The sequence below is a fragment of the Pyrgilauda ruficollis genome, unplaced genomic scaffold (genome assembly GCF_017590135.1).
Source record: "Pyrgilauda ruficollis isolate IOZ18807 unplaced genomic scaffold, ASM1759013v1 scaffold4, whole genome shotgun sequence".
In the NCBI taxonomy this organism is placed as follows: Eukaryota; Metazoa; Chordata; class Aves; order Passeriformes; family Passeridae; genus Pyrgilauda; species Pyrgilauda ruficollis.
In genome coordinates this window covers 6,403,847-6,422,037 of record NW_024525489.1, presented here as the reverse complement: position 1 = coordinate 6,422,037, position 18,191 = coordinate 6,403,847, and the positions used below count along the sequence as shown (strand labels likewise).

At 40.7% G+C, this 18,191-nt stretch overlaps 1 long non-coding RNA gene across 2 annotated transcripts; it reads right to left on the bottom strand.

Moving 5' to 3' along the window:
* Positions 1-260: 260 nt before the first annotated feature.
* On the bottom strand, positions 261-15,390 carry LOC121358751. Of its 2 annotated transcripts, XR_005955942.1 has the most exons (5): positions 15,214-15,390; positions 10,739-14,039; positions 10,514-10,580; positions 5,860-6,013; positions 261-2,708 (listed from the first exon to the last, which is right to left on the bottom strand). It is a non-coding gene; the product is annotated as an uncharacterized LOC121358751 (long non-coding RNA). The 2 variants fall into 2 exon arrangements; XR_005955943.1 differs by lacking the exon at positions 5,860-6,013.
* Between the last annotated feature and the right edge of the window lie 2,801 nt (positions 15,391-18,191).

The window sequence follows — 18,191 nt, the reverse complement described above, 5'->3', positions numbered from 1 at the left end:
TGCCCATGGAAGTAAAAAGGAGACATTTGCTAATGTTTTGGAGGGGAAAGCAGCTTGTGCAGGGTGATGTAATCATTATCCTCTGCTTAGGCCTCCCAGAGAGGAGGGAGAAAACAATAAGTGAACACTAAAGGGTTAAGCACAACATTGAGAGCAATTTGTCTATTGTTTCTCTAGTAATATCTTTCACCAACTCACCACTCATCACCTTTTCCAAGTAGTCTCCATATAGCAACAAATGGCGCCACAGACAAACCAGATGCAATCTCATGTTTTCTTTTAATAAGCATTTGTAAATGTGTTAAAAGGGAAAGCAAGGGAAATGGGAGAAAAATGTTTATTTTGTAGAAGCTGTACCAAGGAGCATTGAGAACAGGGAACTCTTTTTGCTGTAACCCCCTGTGCTACCTGATGGACCTCTACAGTTCTCATGTAATTTTGTTTTGTTAAAGGAGTTGTTCTGTGTCATTGAAATGAACCTAGGTTCTCTTCACAGTACTCTTGAGGATCCTGAGCTTGTATTCTGAATATTTAGAGCATGTTGACAGAGCCCTAGGTGTAAAAATGGACTCTTATGTTCTACCTTTAGTTTGCTGCTAATTTTCATCTCTCTGTTTAATGCCATAACACAGTTTTCCTCAATGACATATCTGCATATAATTGCTCTATGTATGTTTTTCTATCTGCAGAACAATGGCATCAGTGCACAGTATGGTTTTTTTCCCCAGCAATGTTGCTCAAAGTCCTTAAATTTAAATCTTTCCTTGACTAGGTAAGTTCATTACTTTTCCTTAAAAAGAAATCTATTGCTTTTGTCTTTTTTTTTACTCTAAGTTTCTTTCAGTTGGAGCTGACTTTAAAAGATGGAAAGCATTTATCTTTCTTTACATAGAAATTAACCACATGCTTTGTTTCAACATACATTATTTCAGTTAAAAAAAAAAAAAACAACCAACCCAAAATAACAAAGCAACAACCAAATACCAAGTAAAAAAATCCCCATCCCATCCCCCAAACTTAACAAAAAGTCTGTGAGAGTAGATAGTTTGTATCTCTTTTCTTGCTGTTGAATGTACGATAAACATAAAATGCCGACTGTCCTTATAATAATAGAAGATTTCTAGGTTTTTACAAGCATGAAGCATTGTTGTAAGGGTTACTTATTTTCCCCCGATGAGTTTTATAACTTAGGAAATTTTCACTGAGATGCACAGAGCAGGCTTTCATATTATGGCTGAGTGCTTGTCAGCAGTCCAGGCAGAACTTCTGGAGACTGGTCAAAGGAAAAGGTCATCCTCCACCATTCAACCTTCCCAGCTGTAGAAAAGGTTGGCCAAAATGCATTTTAAACAGCTGTTCCTTTGTAGCAGCAATTACTGTAGTTGTTACAAGGAAGTTAGATGGTCACAAATGGGAGGGAGATCAGTTTAACAATTGTAAATTCTTGCTGCCATTCATTTCTGAGTACAGGAGCCTTGAATGAGTGGAATTAAGTTCTGTTTCTCTAGAAAATACAATTGATGGAATGTTTTACCACCAAGATGCAGAAGATCTTGTTAATAGAAAGAAAATCAACATAAATTCCTTCCTGTCAATTGCACAACAATCATATTCCAAGTTTTTCCCATCTGATTTGATGATTTGCATATAGGTGCTGTGCATAAAGGCTGGTTGGCCAATTTAAATGGTAATGGCAAGATCTGGGAAGTTTATTGCCTATATATAACATTTTTTGAGAACTTCTGTCACCTCTTTGGCCCATAGTGAGCTTTGCCATATGATGTTAGCGGACGAAGACTTTGCTAGCCGGTCTTGCTAGATGCTGGAAACATGCAAAAAGTCAGCATGAATTTCTGGCTGAAGTTTGTTTGAGGTATCTGTGGCCCTTGGTCGAACAGAAGGAAAAAAAGCTTATGCTCAGACAGAATTCCCTGACTTTTGAAGAGCATCTTGTCTCCTTATCGATTGCAAACTGTGCTGTAAACACTTCTTTAACTCCTTCCAGAGCTCGTTTCCACAAGCACGGCGTTTGGCTGGGCGGCTCCGTTGCCGCCGAGCTGAGGGCAGCCGCGTCCCACGGCGGCCCTGCGGCCCTGTCGGGCTCTATCGCGGCCCAGCCGCTGTGTGCAGGGTGCCACAGTTAACGCTGCCCAGATGCTCTATCTGTGGGAAGCCCAGGAGCCAGGGCCGATGTTTTCCAAGCTCTTATCCTTATCCTTACCCTTATCCTTGCCTGTTTGTGCCAGCGGGGTCACCCCGCGGCCCCCGCAGGAGATAGCGCTGCCCAAGACGTTGAAGTTTGTGTTGTTTAGGCCACGTAGAGCTTTTCAGCAAACTTCTGGGAGCAAAGTGATGGGGTTTCTCTGGCAGCTTGTGGACCTGAGAGTGCTTTTTAACATAAGACTTTGGTAGGAATTCTGCCTCTAATTAGAAGATCATTTTATGTAGGTGCTAATAAAGCATATGGACTTTGCAGGAGCTTCAGGCTGTGTTTTGCTCTGATCATTACTTTTTATGTTTAGGTATAGATCTTTTCCAATTTTTCCATTTCCCACATGTGTTGATGATTACTGAAGTCAGTCATATCATCTTTTATATGATCAGCTTTCTTAGGATAGCTTGCTCTTCATGGAACACACAAAATTAGATTTCTTTGTTTTTGTGGCAGATTTTAGGTTGTGCATATCACATGCATGTGTCACGTAATCCTAGGAATTGAAGAAGTAAAACTATTTTCACCCATGCTGAGGGGATATTTGAAGCAAAATATACAATCTAACTACATAGTGTCATTATAGAAAAATGCAATAATATATTACTGAAAAGAGTCAATATTTTTCATAAAATAAACACTTCAGAAACTGTCACATTCCTCCATGTGCATATCTGGAATGTAAGAAAATACAAATAATTTGTGGCAACTTTTTTGTTTTCAACTACCTGTATACAAGACACAGAAATCTCTGGCCCATGCAACCATTTAAAATTATGTATCTGTTATTATGGGTCTAAAAAAGTATTTAAATTTCATAATTTGTCTTTTAAAACTTTCTTTTAAAATTGGTTATTTGGTGTTGCATATTTCTATTTAAGATTTTTTTGTTTGTTGTTTGTTTGATTCCTGAGGAACTAATATTTTTTTCCTGAATATTTTTACTTTCTTATACAAGAAGCTTTTGCATACAACACACAAATGACCCTGTTACTAAGGTTCTACTATGCTTTTTAAGTGTGTGAATAAAGGTTTTTTTTTCCTTTAAGGGCTGGAGGTAGGGTTCTTTTAACTGCTTCATATCCACATTCCAAAACCTATTTAAAAACCTGAGTCTAAAGTCCAGCTGACAATGAACTCTATTTTCAGCTAAGACTCCCTCCTCCCCCACTTCGCCACACACTGTTTCTGCTGCTGGTCCACTTGTGATAAAGAGCAAAACTGTTGTTTGGCTGACATGCAGAAGGAGTTGTTTATCAAAAGGAGGCTATTCTAGGAGGATATGCTCTTTAAACAGAACAATGGGGATTTTGAAGATAACCAAATCAGTACTACATAGGTGTTAGATCTGTTTTAAATTGTTTCTGTGTTGGAAAGTAGGAGGGGGCCCTGGTATTTGGCTTTGAATCTCTGGCTTGCAAGTGTGAAATGGCTAAATCCAAATTAGCTGCCAACTGTGCTTTGTACTGCAGTTAATGCTTGTCTGTAGGGCCTGGGTACAGCGCCTGAGGAACACAGGCTGGGGGTGCAGGGAAAGAGGCCCCAGAAAATCCAATTTCATTTTGTGATCCAGGTGTCCCTTGCACTTCACCCAGGCTGGTCTGTTTTGGGTTTTTTTGATCCACTCTCAGTTGAAGCTGCAGTACCTAAAAGCAAACCTACAGGCAGACTCACCTTTGGCTAGTTAGGTCAGGTGATAGACATCCCCATCCTGTTGATATAAATTAATTGGTTTCTGGACATGAGAGAGTTATCAATACCTGATAAGTGGGAAGAGAAACAAGGGAACTTCATGGGAAACTTAGTTTGGTACAAAAGCTCAGCAGACACACGTGAAGCGTTTTTGTTTGCTCACGCCTTCTGCAGAGAGAATCTCATCAAGAATAAAGGTGACCTTCAAAGGCAAGGGAGAGGAACATTACATGTTCTGTCAAGCTCGTGGATGACTGTTTCTATTCTTTCTGAGTTATGACAATCCCTAATTTTCTCTAATGAAAGCTTTTCTTCAAGTATTTTCTCATATATTTTTGTTATTTTGGAATGTCACCAGGTACAACTATTTTCAGTTGTACCTCTCTCCCTTACTTACTTGTAGTGGTACTTTTGTGGTACATTTAAAAATCTCTTCCCAAAATTAAAAAAGTGAAGATTTCATGTAAATAATGCAGTATGAACTCCGTTCCCTGCCCCCCTGCAATACCTCTACACATGAAAAAAAAAAAGGAGCAGAAAACTTTTTTCTTCTCTAGTGCTGACCATGTGCAAGTGATTTATTTAAGGTCACACAGTGAATTGTTTGCAAGAGAGGGATGATTGTCTCTGCTGGCCATCTGATTAAAGCTCAGCCTAAATATGTTTGGAAATTTGCAGGTGGCTCAGGAGAACATCTGGGAGTGCCCACTCTTCCTGAAATATCTATTTTGATTGATTACAGAAGGGGAGAGGTCTTTTTTATTCACCTCGTAGACATCTCCTGCCCTCAAAATTCAGAATTAAACTTTTTTTCTGCTGTAAGGTTTCCTGCCTTCTTCCTTCAGTACAAATGCAAGCTTAAATTCTTTTAAGTGTGAAAAGGGCACCCCAGTGACCCCTGCCTAACATCACTGACACTGTTTGGCATTCTCACCTGAAGCCTGGATTTATTTTCTTAAAGATTCCCACTAGGTAAACCCCATGGAAAAACTAACCCTTGACAGCTCTTGCTGTTTTAACCGTCACCTTTAGAGGCAAGTGTGATGATGTGGACATGAGGAGGGGCAGTTTGTTGATGCCACAGCCAGCCTTGCTGTTTGTTTTCTATTCTGTCCTGAAGTGATGCGTTTTCAGAAGCTTTATCACACAGCCAGGAAGAAGTGACTCCGTGGTTATTCAGACAGAGTAGGGATGTGCTTTGTGCATCAAGGTGAGGGATGTAGCCTGATTATTGCAGTAAGTTTTGACAAAGACAGCGTTGTCAAGAGTGGCAAATAATGAACCCTTTCCTGAGCTTGCTCAGAGTAATTGCATTGCAGGGGGACACAAGGATGTCTGGGCCAACACTGACAACCCTGTAGTTTCCTGTGTTGTTCAGTCCTCTTGGAACTACGTGTTGTGCTCTGCTGCTAAGTTTGCAGACTGCTTCATGGGTATGTTGTCTGTGACTTAAACTTATTAAAGTGAAATGATTCTCTTAAACTGAAATGGATTCTTAAAGAGGGTTGGGGTTTAAATTAGAGTATCCCACTACAGACTTAGAAGCCTATTGTTTACTTTTATGTTTGAAAATGTTGCCCTTTACTTTTTAATTTTTTTAATCTTATCTAAGCCAAGAAATTGTACTTCTATTTGGCAGCTTGGCTGTTTTTTGGTTTTGTTCTAATAACTATTGACCTGCCCATGTAGATTTAACTGACTAGAAATAAGCGTTCCTCCTGATTATCACAATATCTCATATACATTGACAAAAGTGTTGGAAACCAGGTTTTATGACAACATAAAGGGTAGAACTTTCCAACTTAGGAGGAAATACATTCCTATACTTGAAACACCAAAAAATTTAGTAGAGGAAACTAAACTTGCGGTTTAAAACTAACTATAAGTTAAACAAAACTATAACTTGCAGTGCTGCTGCAGTCCAGTGACCAATTCTCTGTTTTGTGTGTACTCACATCTGAAATTTTTTTCAGTGTTGAGCTCCAAGCATCAATTGCTGCTGCTTGAACTCTGGTCTTGCTTTAATGATGGGTCCTTTGCTCTCACCGTTGTGCTGGTGTCTTTGGAGACTATCACAATGTAAATAAATACAATCTGTTTGTTTCTAGGCTGTTAAAAAAAGAGTAAGTTGTATGTGTCAAAGAAGGGGAAAAACTCTTAAGGATTCATTTGCATGCCTTTGAGATGCAGGAGGTACAGGAAGCAATGGGTTTAGGGGAGGGCTAGCAAAGTCGTTCCATAGGGGTATAACAATAGGGAAACGTGTTGAGTGGTTAGATGCTGTTAGATTAGATTAGTGCTGATTTATTTGGCAAGTGGTGTTTATTTTTCTATTAATCATACAGAGGTACTTAAAGCTTGCAGAAAAGGTCTTGTTCCACAAATCATTGTGGAGAATGGTTAGTTTCACGTGTGGCTGGTGTTTTTTCTTTTTCTTTTGTTTTAATCATTCATAAGAAATTTTTTTAATTGGAAATTAAAAAAAAAATTCTAGTCTAATTCTTTAGACTAGAACTAGAAAATGGAAATGGCAGTAAAGTAGTACTGTAGTTCAGGTATACTGAATTTCTCTGCTGCCATGATTGTCCCTAGGCTGGATTTTTCTTCATCTGTTGCATTTGTGATCTTTTCTTCCTGCCTTTGCTCATGTTATTATAATCTTAAATGTGGTGAAATATGCTGACTCGTACCAAATTTTATGTTTCAGCAAAGGAGAGCAAATAGAGCATATGAATTCACAGTTGGCTAGAGCTAATTTTGTGTAGTTACTAGCTTACATCACAGATTTCTCTGTCAGATGTTTGAAAGTAAAATAGGAAGCATAGCATGGGCTGAAAGAAAGTTTGGAGTTTCAGAGGGACAGCCTCTTCACACCATTGCCAGATCACCTCTCTCTTTACTTTGCATTTGTAGTTATAAACTAGGACACAGGTCTGATGGCTGCTAACAACCCTCCTCAATATTTGTGGTTTCTCTTCAAAGGTTTTATTTGCTGTAAACACTTTCTCGATGAAATTTGCAGTGAGGGGGAAAGCTGGTGCAAGACGTGGCTGTGGAGCATCACGGAGCTGGATCAAGCAGCTTGTGGCAAGGCTCCCCACCTCTGCAGTGCTTCTCCTGCTGCTCCCAGGGCTCCCCGGAGAGCCTGGCTCACAGCAGCCACCCTGACTCTAGGAGGCAATGCTTGTAGCCACCGAGAGCCTCTCCCAGAGGCATTTCCCTGGACTAGGCAATGGCTGCTCTGCACCCTTGGCCCTCTTCCCCTGCGTCCTTCGGGTACTACACTCTTACTCCTCTTTTCTCCTAGTTTAGCTGCTTTTTTCTCTCTAAAGACTATGCAAATGCACAATTCCCTGTTGTTTACAATCTCTCTTAATCCTGCTGTGAGGGAGAGCTTCTTCCAACGCTTTTCTTCCTTGTAATGCAACTAGAGCCACCATTAACCTTACCTAAAAGCTGATGGCTGGTCACTGGAGCTTCTCCTGACCTCCAGCTCCCTCCTGCCTTATGCTCCCTGTCAGGTACCATTCTTTAACATGCACCTTCAGTGGATAAACAGAAAACAGGTTTCTACTCAAAATGGGTGGAAAGGGACTTGTATGATCTGTGGCAAATACACGTGTTTGCCACTATATTATTAGCATAGCCTTTTCCTGAGTCCCAAATGCTGGCCTATTTGCCCATATTGGGCGACTGTTCTACTTTCTCTCTATTAATTTCCAGGGCAAATTTGAGCTATCTACTAAGTGCTGTAATAACTGTGTGTAGACTAGTACTTTCTGTACTTTCTGACTTTAGTTAAAGTGTAGGATGGATTTGTAGTTTCAGCATTTCCTTTGACCCACTTTTCTGAATTAATTTCTACTGTCCCTGAAAAATACTGTCCTGCCTCCCTTCTGGTTTTGCTATTTCCTTTTGTTTGCTAAAATATTTAATAAAAATTTGCAGCAAATAAAAACTGTGTAAGTGGAGGAAATTTCCTTGGCTGGACAATAAAAAGGTCAGATTTGGTGACCTTGGTTTTCAGATGTATTTTCCTTAATACTTAATTGAAAGAAATTGTCAAGATTTATTTTTATTTCCTTGATTGAACTATTTGCTTTAGGCTAGCTGAAGAGAAATACTTTTCTTGTTCAGTTTTTACTTTCTTGATGCTTGTGATGATGTCATTCACAGAGTGTTCCATAGTAGAATTGTTGCCTTGTAATAAACTAGTGGACTCCCTCTCTCTGAATTGATATTTTGAGGGCAGAAATGGTACACTCGAAATTATTTTAAAGAAAGAAGAAAGGAAAATGAGATTAATACTCCCCCTGTCCCTTCATAATTATCTCTTAAACATGTGGTACGGTGTTGGAAACAGTGAGTAATCCTCACCTTCACAGCTCTGCCAGCCAGAGTGTTTCATGTGAGAGATGGTGTTTTGCTGACGCAGGGCTCTGCTTACTCCAGTAGGTTTCTCTTTGTGCTTATTGAGATGCCAGCAAATCTACTGCATAGGTCATGCAGTGGGAAATTAATTTGGTGCCATCTTGTTTCAGCTCCTGCTTATCCTTATCATGTGCCTGTGCCCTCCTCCAGAGGCTGGCAGGGGCTCTGTGGAGTGGCCTGTGACAAGAATAGCTGGGAGGGTGGCTTCAGGAGTGGCCTGTGACACAAATAGCTGGTAGAGTGGCTTCCAGCGCACTGTGAGTGCTGTGAGGGCTGCCTCCCCTGCCCTGAGGGAGCTGGCTGGCTCCATGCCTGCCCTTGCCAATATGCCAGCCTTGTTCTACTCGCTCTCCTCTTCTCTCGTGCTCTCAGTGCTCATTTAAATAAGATAGTCTTGAAAATGCATCATGGAAGGTTTAGAGGATGACTTTAGGCAGGATTTACATGATAGACACCAGATCCTGCTTGTCTCTGTACAGATATACGGGCTCCAAGTTTCCCTTAGCTGCAGGGAAGTGCCCAGAATTACAAATGTGACTGAGGAGCAGGGCTTGCTTGTGTTGTTTAGAAAGGTGCACAGAACGGTTGTGTCAGGTTTGATGTCTCGGGGCTACCTGGAGCTGTGTCAGTGCAAACCATATGTGGGAGGCTGGGACAAGTGTGGTGAAAGCCACAAGAGAAGATCTTCCCTTCTCAGTGTGATGCACCTACACCAGGACTTTGTGGTATTACAGCTATGTAAATGTGGTTCGAGCGTTGTAAAACAAACCCCTTCCAGATATCACAAATCATTCTTCTTTTGAAAGATCTTCATTGCTCCAGTCTTCCCACACCTCCCAGCCTCAAATGCCTTACCTAATGCTCTAGACAAAGCATAATAAATCTTGCCTTCATTTTTAAATCTTCTGTTGTGCACACTCCCTGCACTATGGAGACCATGGCATTCCTTATGTATTATTTTCCTGCTTTCAAGGTATGTCTACTGTTTAGCGCTCTCCTCATTCACACCATTGCTCAAAACTGACATCTTTCTCTAGTTCGTGTGAATCTGACAGTGTGAAATCTGCACCAGAAACTTAACTGTAACCACCTGCTGTTTTCTCTATAATTACCAGTAAGCAAGTCCACTGTAAGTATGTGTGTCTCCACTTTGGATGCCAAAAAGACATTGATAGCTTCTGAGTCAATCATCTGTTGGTCTGACGTGAAAAAAATACCTCTCACTTGAGTCGGAACCTTGTCCTTCTCTCGTCTCTTTACTGTTTGAGATTTCGTGTGGTAGCAATGATAGCTTGGATATAACAACACTCTTGGGGGCCATATGGAGATACCCAAACTTGTCCTAGTCCTAGGTTTGAAAATAGATTAATTTCATAGAGCTAGCTAGCTTTGAAAATAAGTCTACACCTGCCTGGATAAACTTTAGAGGCCCTCTATTAGCTCTTATATTAGCAGTGTAGTTCAATGGTTATGTTAGTGACCTTTTTCAGTACAAGAATTCATGTTAATTCATGGCAACCTAGAGCATTATTATAAACCTCTCGACTGTTCTGTTTTTTGGGGCTTTGAAATGTAATCAGAGGTGGATTTATCTGATACTAAGAAATGAAACAGTTACCAGCCTTAGGTTTCCTCCCTTATTTTTGTAGGAGGTTACTGCCAGAGTAAACTGAAATTGGAGGTGGTTTGTGATCATGCTGCAGCCTGTACACTACACTTGCTCAGGAGTTTATCCAGGAGGATCAGCTGATCCTTCTGCAGGATGGTGACCTCTGGCAGAGACACAGGACAGAGACAGCTGCTTCTGCTCTCCCAGCTAAACCTGCTTAAGGCAGTGGGTGGGAGTTGTTAATGCCATTATTTGTTTAATTGTAGGGCTAATAGGTTTGTGTGTGTGTGTGCACTTTATTACAATAGAATTCATTAAACAGAAGCAGAAGAAAGATTGAGTATGCTACTTTGGGAGCTGTTTCCAATTGTTATTCCTTTTTATTAAAGAGACACTAAAAGGAAAAGTAACCAGAAGCAAACTCTGCTTTAAACTCTCCTCTAAAAAGACAGCTCACCCTGAAATATCTGGTGTCATGGGGGTGTGCAGTGCTTTTAGGAATACAGGGCAAAGGTGAATTTTTAATTAGCTTGGTCTTGTTATTTTCCTCCAAGTATAGATAGGCTTACCTTTCTCAACCTTGGTACTTGAAAATAGGCAGCCAAGGGTGCTCTGGGAATTATTTGCCCCGGAAGTCTGTTAGAAGAATGGGAATCCAAAAGTTATTTCTGTTTTAATAAGGAGAGGATAAAGTTTTTAATGATGATAGCCTTATGGAAGTGCAGCTTTTTCCCTTTCTCAGCCCCCTCCATAATATCCTTAGTAAACAAAATAGAGATGGAACAAATACTCACAAGCTACTGCAGGGATCACAGTGGTATTTTGTGAGGTGCTGTGGGAATATCTTCTATGCTCAGGCCCACTGTGAATCTGCGAGTAATGGTCCTCTCAGGAAAGAAGCTGAGCTTGGCAGTGGAAAGTATCTTGCCCATAGTGGAGATGGTGAGAGAATTGGCAATGAGGAGGTGACTGGTCATTCTGCGAGGCCTGGTCTGGGGCCAGTTTTCATTTTCATCTTGTTGTCTTTCTGTTTTTCTTTCTCTCTCGCTTTTGTTATTTATACCAATGAGCAAGTGTTGCTTATTTTTAGCAGCCTTTCCATTTTGCTCAGGCACTGATCCTAAGTAATGGAATGCCTATGGCCCTCCCTCAGGCACCATTCCACTTCTAATAAGAGCAAACAAATGCAAGCTTTGGTGTAGGGTGTTATTGATTTTCTTCCAGGCAAGTAGGTGTTTGTGATATATATAAAAGGTGCCCATGCATACCATGTGTTAGCACTCCAACATCTTATGAAAAGGCCTGGCATACTCTGCCTTGGGCTCTTGGTGAGAAATTGTGTTGTGCATCTCCATAAAGAAGCCTTGCAACTTGCTTATTTTAGAGGATATAAACCTCCCCCTACGAACACAAACACCCCCAAATAGGCACACCCATTTCCACTACTAGAGCAAAAGCAAGGTTCTCCCTTGAGTGCAGACAGTTCCAGGTCTGGGAAGCAGATGGATCAATTAATAGAAGCAGAGGTAAGAGTTGTGTAGACAGGGGTAGATGCTGTAAGCTCCATTTTCCCCCTTTTCTAATTTGGATCTTCTATCAGATCTTAATTTTATTGCAGAGATGCTAACACTAGGGATAATGGAGTCCTGAGAGAAAGATTTATGGGAGGGCTTCCTGAGGTGTGGATGTCCAGGGGAGCCCCTGCCACACAGATTAGCAGCTGGCAAGCCACATCTTCCATTGAGTCTCCTAGCAGCTTTATGTCTTTTCAACAACCTTAGAAACTACCCCTTGTCTAAACCCCTTTAGGCTGGGAAAAAAAAAAAAAAAAGTAAGGAAGGGCGTATCCAATCTGAGACAACAAAGCCAATCCTTTCCTAGCCCTACTCAAAGCATATCCAAAAGAACTTCAGAATGAAGAAGAAGCATCTACATATTTAAACGGCAAGGAAAGAGATGCAGAGTTTTAGGTCTTGCCCATCCATTCTAGTCGTGCATTCCCCTCGGGTAGAAGGGATTTGCTGAGAGAACAAGAGCCCTTTGTCATCACTGTTGCCTACTTTGCATTGACAGCACTTGTCTCTCCTAGACACGTTTGTATTGCTGTCAGTGATTTCTAGCTTGTCCTATTTCAGTTCCAGCTGGAAGGAAAGCAGGTGAGGAGATTGTTCTACACCCTCAGTGTTCCTGAGATCCCACCCAGCCCATAGGTATAGCTGCATAATGCTTGGTTCTCTCAGTAGGGTCTGGCTTAGTTTAAACACTTCCTGTAAGTTTTTGTCTTCCCAGTTTTCAGGGAAAACTGATGCATTTTCAAGACTGACTCATTTTGATAGGTTTACAAGCCTACTTGTGTGCATGCTTATGCTGGCAGAGGAGACTAATTTCTGCTAATGGAAGGAGAAGAATGACTGGGGAAACATTACTCAGGCACAGCTAGAGCAACCAGTGGACCTCTGCTTAATTTATTAATGCCATGTCTGTGCAAGTATTGTTGCTTTTGCCACTGCTTGGGAGTTACCATTGACTGCAATTGAAATATATTGGAGATGGGGAGAAGAAGGAATCTTTTTTAGGTAACAAAGTGATGCTGCCTTTGAGAGGGACCTAAATAGCTTTTTACCATAGATCTTTGTAGTATTTCCACCCTTTCCACTGTTCCAGTTGCTGATGGTTTTATCTGTACTCTGGCATATCTCTCAGCTGAAGCAAGTCCTCTCTTTGCCAAGTCCCTGTTTTGGTACTGTCATTCAAGATCCAGCTCTTATTAACTATCCTGAACCTGGTGGAAGGGGGGAAGGTGTCTATTCTGAAGATACTCTTTTAAATTTAGCTGTATTTGTGTGCTATGATCTGCATGCCTCTGCCCCCAAATTACTAAAATTGCAACACAGTTGTCCAGGGCTTATTTTTCATTAAATGACTCTTATAACTGGTATTCCCATTAATGACTATCTTAGTCTGAAACGCAGCAAGACATTTAACATGAGTGGGATATGATACCCACCTCAAATAAATACAGTGCTGCATCAGTAGATGTTTTCATATTTTCAGGTAAGCAGGCTGGTGTTGGGGAAAAAGGTTAGTCTATTAACACCTCTGCTCAAAGCAAGCCAACTTCCTTTCTACATGGAATAATTATTTTTTCACATAAGCCCTTAGTGCCTCTGCTATGTTTGCACTTGTAAGTCTCAAACATTGCAATACAGATAGCCCTTTATGAGTGGAATCTGTGGTCATGTGTCTGCATTACAACTTTAAAATCACTGTGCCTGGGCTACCATGCACTGGCTTGTGAATGCTGTAGGTGTAAGGGCTATGGACCCATATTTCAGGTGTGAAGAGAGGAGAGCCTTTTTTAGCACTTAAAGCAACCATGTGTGCAACTCACAGTTATGAGTGCCTTTGGCAAAACTTTGTAAATTCTGTTGATTCATAGCTGGCATCTCACCCTCTGCATGGTCAGGATTACATATAAATATGTATCTGTCCTACACATAACAGAACCATTTAGAGCATCCCTACAGCATAAAGAGGAAGTGAACTTGGGCACAAAATTCACTCTACCTTTGTGAAAGACTTGCTGGGGAGAATACTGAAAGCCCTTTTGTCTGTCACAGTCCAGGGCTCACCAGAGATTTTAGGTGGCTGGCAATCCATGTTCCTGTTTATAAAATTCCAGCAAGGATTAAGGGTCTTTAACCAATCACAGTTCAGACATAGGTGGTGGTGGAAGCAGAGATTGTAACCAGCATGCCAAGGAAGTAGAGAGACAGGAAGGCTTCTGTCCTGGATCTTGCATCCTGGAGCTTTCACGGATAAAATGTTGCAGCTGGAGTTGAAGAGGGTGTAATGACACACAAATTTTTGGTTTAATCATCTTCTAAAGTCATGCCCAGGGCTGGTTTACAGAAGATGAAAAAAGCTAATGAACCCTGAGGAGGACTGATTTGCAGCTGTCTTCAATAGCTTCCTTGAAGGAGGTCTTTTTTCACTGCGTATATAACCACTGCACGTTGCTGTTTCGAGCAGCTGTGTCTTTGCTGCTCCGATATGCTCATTGCTGGAACTATCTCTTAAAACTCTGGCCAGCACCTGAAAAAATATTATTATTTAAGGTGACATTAACATCCAGGTTCCAGCCACAATTTTGAGCTAGGTACACCACAGTTGAAATAGGAGAGGCTGTCTGTGCCCTAGAAAGCTTATTTTTCTATCTGCAGACACTTAACTTTGAAAGAGGAAATGGGTGAAGGCAAGGTAGCTTTTTTAATCCAATGTGAGCTGGCTAGACAAGTCAGGAAGATTCTTGACAGATGTGAGATTGCAGTAAGATTGGAACAATCTGGCAGAACCACGAAAACATCTGATTTAAAATTCCCAATCTTTTGTCATTCCACACTCAGTAGCAGAGCTAGGAGAAGTAGCTCAGAAATGGAGCATAAGACTGAATTTCAGCTTCTGTTGGTGCTGTTGCCACAAATTCTTGAGTACTTATGTATACTGTATTCCTATATTTCACTGCTGTGCTAGACCCAGAATTTATACGTTGTGCTGCTGGTCTTGCTCCGAGCTGCTGGTCTTGCACCAATAGCACGATTTACAAGGGATGTGCCCAAGTGATCTAGAGTGACTGTAACTATGCTGGTGCAAGAATTTGAATTCAGACATTGAAGGGGCACATTCACAAAGAAAAAATTGCATTACCAACATTTGTTAACCAAAATATGATAACTAGCTTGGGGTAAGTGCTTAAGGCTGTCCTCTGTGCTAACAGGCCCATGCAGAGAAACTGGGTGAGCCCTGGGGTGAAAATTGCAAGCTGCTGAATTCAATGTTCCATACTATCGCATGTTTTTAAATTACTTCAAGTAAGGAGTCCTTTTGTCCTACCAAGCATGAGGTATTGAGATGTTTTGCAAATATTACATATTTGTTTCTGTTAATATATTATTGGCTAGTTGGTATTTTGAATAAATATAATAATTGTGAGAAGCTTTAAAAATGAACTCTTTACAACTGATCATTTAATAATAATTAAAGGCAGTGAAGGAAACCTGAAACATTCAGTAGTTTTAGCAGTAAAGTTGAGGAGGGTATCTTCTGAAATTCTCTAATCTTTTTATTTTATATAAAAACTGAGGCAGGGAATTTATCTTAAGCAATTGCTTTTGGAAAATCATCCTTGCTAGTAATTTCTTTTTTGTTCACAGAATATCCAAAAGAAGGGGAAAGTTTGTGAAGAAAAAAAAAGAATATTGCAACTCACTGCTAGAGGTGTTAATACGACGCTAAGGAACCACAGCCTTTCCAAAGCATAGCTGGCAACATTACCATCCATCTGTGCCGAGGGGGATGTGCAAGCAGAAGTCAGGGCTGAACACCCTCCACCTATTTGCAGAAAGTAAGTGAGCACACACTGAAGTTACTCAGCGTATTCGCTCTGTCTTCGGCAGGCTGGGTGATGTTGTTACTACTACTTTTCTGCTGTCTCATATCTCCTACCGCCATGTGCCAGCTGATAGGGGAACTGTGACATACCACACCCCCGAGGCCAGGAAGGGGGTCACATGGACTGGTCTCATCCAGAGCACTTTAAAGAAACTGATAAGCTCTTTCTCATTTAACTTGGCCTTTGGAAGGTGCTTGTGGAAATTTCTGCAAAGGAGGTGACATCAGTTGTTGTCACAGCTGCTGTGTAAGTCTGCAAGGCTGCGTCTGTTCAGTATCTGCCTGGGGTGTGTATGCGTGTGCAAGTAGATATCGTTTGTAGATTGCATTTAAATCAAAACCAGTCCATATGAAGCTGGCAAGAATGTTCACTTGCTCAGAATAGGTGCATTACCATCGAGACTTGAGGCAAGGATGGAGTACGTAAACTTAATAAAGCACAAAGACAACCAGCTTTGGAAGGCTGGCGTGTACATTTGAAACAAACCTTCTCCCTGGGGAATTCCAAGTGTTAGCATGTGGGACATACTCCAGCTGCTAGCTGCTCAGACTTAAAATAAACCAGGCAAAATCCCATATTCAGGTTCTACCAACTGAGGCAAGCTGCTATTGCAAATGTTTCGTCTCCCTTTTTCTTGCACTTGGGTCAAAATGACAACAAATATTTTTGAAAGGGCATTTAAACCCTTAGTATTTCACACAGCTTTCCTTGTGCTCCTCTGTAGTGACGTGTTTCTCAACACAGTCGTAAATTTAGCAAAGAATCTGGTTTGTACAGGTTGAAACACTGTCCCAGGAAGGCTGGAATTAAAAAACAGGGTGAGAAGGAGTATTTCTAGCTTGTGTGACAATGACATTGCTACCAATACTGCTTTCCTAATCCTAGGTGCTTTAAAAATCTCAGCATGACTTCATTTACAGGGAACTATTTGCCTTGTTGAACTGTGGAGACCCTTTTTCTTAAAGAGAAACACATGTGACTTAAGGATGGTTGCTTCTTTCTTCTTTCTTGACATATTGAAGAGGAAATAATTTAATGTGTCTGTGGAAGACTCCATAGCAGGATTTCAGGGAAAAAAAATGTCTGGGAGTCATATGATTGTTTGACAACTAGGATATGAATAACTTTGAGGAGATCTGAAAATAGACTATGGTACTGTTTGCTTTGTCTTGTGATTTGAAATTTACTTCAGGACTTTTTAAAAATTTTAGTTTAATAATCCTCTGACTATAATTTATTTCCAAGCTACTGAGGTACTTGGGAGGGGTGGGAAACAATCAACTTAATGCAATCCATGCAAATAATGTCTAATTTTTTTTTCAACAGTAACCTATGTGAAACTTCATTCATCAAGACTTCTCGGTTTTTCTGTGATAAAACCTGTTGTGCAACGTAATACACAACATTTAGGAATTCAATGCTCTTATTACTGTCAAAGCATAGATAATAAACTCTACCAGTCAGCTCGAAAAATTTACACAAGTGACTGACATGACCAACCTTCCTGCTTCTTCTCTTCTTTCTTTAGACACAGACACACAAATTCTTGTTCAAAACAACAGGCTTATCCAGGATATATTTATAAGGGTGAACTCTGCCAGGCTTTGGTTAGTCATATACAGTGCTGGGAGTATCTTTTGAAGGTATCCCGAACACTGTGACAGAAGCATTTGTCACTCAAACTATTTATAATTCTTGGAGTTCGGAGGGCAGATAGATGTTTATGCTTTTTCACATGAAATGGCACTTAGGCCTTTTGCACAAAAGGCATTGGCCATGCCTGTATGGACACGTCAGGGCAGATCTGGACCATGCTGTTTTCGCTAAATGCCATGTTTACACCCCGGACACAGTTCTGGCTACTTGATTGACCTTTGTGTCTCACAGATGACTTTGTAGCTCTGTGAATGTCAGCTTGTTGTTGGCTGGACCTCTAGTTTCTGTGGATGATTGGAAGAGGTCAGTGCAGGGTACCTCAAAAAACGTGAAAATCTTGTCCATGTAGCACCTCCATTAGCAGGTCTTTAAGGGCTCTCAAACTGAATAAAATGATAAGCTCTAGTATTAACCTCATTTCTTTTTTTTTTTTTTTTTTTTGATGATGTGTAAAACTATGCTAAGGCCAGTCAGTCTCTGAGAAATAAGACTGATAAGCATCACAGGCTTTTTTCTTTATTTTCATAACCACCTCAAGCAATTAGTTTTGAGGGCTTCTTGACAATGTTTACGTGCAGGTTATCCTTCCCTCCTAGTCCTTCTTCCGTCTCTTGAATTATTCTTAACTCTGTATTTCTGGGAATCGTGGGCAATGTATAGACACAACGCCTTCAGCAGGCATGCAAGGAATGTTATGAGGGTAGCAGGCTTCTGGTTCCCCTGGTCACTCAGATGATTTATGTGCCAGTATAATGAGAATGAATGATTAGCTGTTGTTCATTGACAGAGACCTTGTGAGTCTGTCTGTGCACAAGAGGTTTTGGGAATTGATAACCTTTGTGATTCAGGTTTTGTTTTGAATAGATAGAAGTGGAGAAAATGGTTGTTGGTGGATGTAAAACTGAACAAAGTGAAGGGTATTAGCCAAGTTCTGGCAGTAAAGATGAAAATCTGAGTTATTTATACAGATGGAAACAAAGTCGAGGTATTTTCATTATTTTGGGACACAGCATTGACTTTTATAGAGTTACGGGATGCTCCTGCCTAGGATTTCAGTCTCTTCTATTTTTTAGGTCTCTGTGAGACACTGTGATGCATTACAGCTTTGGTCTAAGCACCAGCCAAGTATAAAAGGAGGG